This window comes from Echinops telfairi, unplaced genomic scaffold, assembly GCF_000313985.2.
Source record: "Echinops telfairi isolate 266 unplaced genomic scaffold, ASM31398v2 ScPeMD7_7424;HRSCAF=8462, whole genome shotgun sequence".
NCBI lineage: Eukaryota > Metazoa > Chordata > Mammalia > Afrosoricida > Tenrecidae > Echinops > Echinops telfairi.
Window position 1 is genome coordinate 2,300,344 of NW_022111324.1, and position 2,669 is coordinate 2,303,012.

Sequence of the window (2,669 nt, forward strand, 5' to 3'; positions counted from 1 at the left end):
AAGAATATGAATATGAGACATTGAAGAGTGTACTAATACCCAAGTGAACAGAGTAAACAGTTAAAGGAAAAAGAAGTGCTCAAAAGATCAGATGTCGAAAAGATGCCAATTAAGATAAGAACCATTCACTGGCCATCAGACCAAACCATTTCCCCACACCTTGGACCTGGGTTGATCAGAGTAGAACTACTCTGTAGCAGTTGGGAGACTAAATCTTAAGAAAGCTGACAGCATTATCTTTCCCCCACAGAGCGTTTGGTGATTTGAACTGCTGACCTCGCAGGTAGCAGCACAAGTAACCCCCTATGCCACCAGTGCTCCTTGCTGTTGTTAGGTGCCTCTGAGTTACTCCTGGTTCCTAGTCACCCGATGTACAACAGGATAAACACTGCCTGGCCCTGCACCAGTCATGTTCGAGCTCATCATTGCAGCCACTGTGTCAATCCATCTTACTGACAGTTTTCGTCTGTTTTGCTGCCCCCTCCTTTTACCCACCGTAATGTCCCTTTTAAAGAACTGCTGTCGCCTGACAAGATGTCCCAAGTACATGAGATGAAGTCTTGCCATCCTCACCTCCAAGGAGCACTCTGGCTGCACTTCCTCAAAGACAGAGTTGTGTGTTGTTTTTGGTAGTCCATTGAACTCTGAATATTCTTTGTCAGCAACATAATCCAGATGCATTGATTCCTCCTGGTCTTCCAGCTTTCAAAAGCAGACGAGGCAACCAACTACACCATGGCTTGTTTCAAATGCACCCCAGTCCTCAAAGACTAAACCATAAATGGATTATGATGGACTTTAGCTAGAGGCATTTCAGTGAAAAATTGAAAGACAGAATTGAGTAAGATATGGAGGAAATGTAAATTCAAATGGAAGAGGCACATGCCTCCATTTATAGCATGAAGATTTGTAGAAAAGAACACAGGTATTAATAATGGGCTATAGGAGGAGCAAAGACGGAGTATGTATATGGTAATGAGTTGGGAGACTAAGAAAGACTGAACAGGAAGAATTTAAGCCGAGGATGAGTAGGACATTTAATTCAATAATCTTGAAGTATAATTTGTTGCTGTTAGGTCCACTCAAGTGGGTTCCAACTCATAGTGACCCTTTGTTCAACAGAATGAAACACCACCAGGTCCTGCACCATCTTCACAGTTCTTTGTATGGTCGAGCCATTGTTGCAGCTACTGTGTCCATCCATCTTAGCCAGGGCCTTCCTCTTTTACATTGCTCTTCTACTTCGCCGAGCATGATGTTCTTTTGCAGGGACTGGTCTCTCCTGATAACATAGCCAAAGTACATGAGCAATCTCACCATCATTGCTTCTAAGGATCACAAACTTCTTCCAGAACAGATTTGTTTGTTAGTTTTTGTCAGTCCATGGTACTTTCAAAATTATTTGCAGCATCATAATTCAAATGCATATAATAATATGCTTAAGGTGGATGCATTTCATATGTAAATGTTGTGAAATGTAATTTTAGCATTTTTAAGCATATCATTTAAAGAGGTTAGCAAATAAGTACCATTTGTGTAACTACCACCTAGCTTCTATCTTCCCAAATATTCAGTTTTTGACTCTATGCAGCCAATCTTCCATCTATCTGTAAATCTGTAGTCCTCTGGTGGCTTGTATGTAGCTGTGATGTCAGAAACTCTGAAATAATGTTTCAAGTGTTTCAATAGTGTTTCCAGCAGGGTCATCCAGTGTTTCCAGACTAAGAAGACAAAGAAAGGCCTGACAATCTACTCTCAAAAATCAACCAATAAAAACCTTATAGATCACAATAGAGTATTATCTAATTACTACTTCTTCTAAGAAGGAGTAGACCGTCCAATTCAGAGGAATTAGCCACGGAAAAAAGCACTATGGGTAGCATCAAAATGTTGTCACTTACTGAAAACCTAATGAACAGAAACAGAACATTGCCAAAGATGGTACCAGAAGATGAACCCCTCTGGTTAAGAAGGCACTCAAACTATCACTGAGGATGAGCTGCCTTCTTGAAGTAGAGTCAACCATAATGGCAGTGATGGAGTAAGGTTTTGGGGAGTAAGTACTTTGGGACCTTCATTTACTGATGGGACACAACTCAAAATTAGAAGAAACAGCTGTAAATGTCAACTAATAATAGTAACTTGGAATGTATGAAGCATGAACATAGGAAAAATGGAAGTTGTGAAAAAGGAACAGTTAGGTGCCATAGCAACCCTATGCACACCATAAGGAAACACTGCTTAGTCCTAAGCCATCCTCACAATTGTTCCTATACTTGAAGCCATTGTTTCATCCCCTGCCTGTGTCAATCCATAAATATCAATGTTTTAGGTGTTAGTGAATGAAAATGGACTGGTATTGGCCATTGTTAAATCAGAAAGCCATGCGGTTTACTGATGGAATCATACAGTCAAAGGATGGATATTGTATTCACTGTCAGAAAAGGGCATTTCAAAATCAATCTTGAAGTACAGTAGCTAAAGCAAATAGAAGAAATGATGAAGTCAAATAGCTGAATTGAGAATTTCAAAGGGCAGTTCGAGAACACAAAGTAAAATATTGTAATGAAATATGCAAAGATCTGGAGTTAGAAAACTAAAAAGGTGAGCATCATGGAATGCCAGTTTAATAAAACCAAGTATTCTTGCACTGAGGGAATACTTGAGCG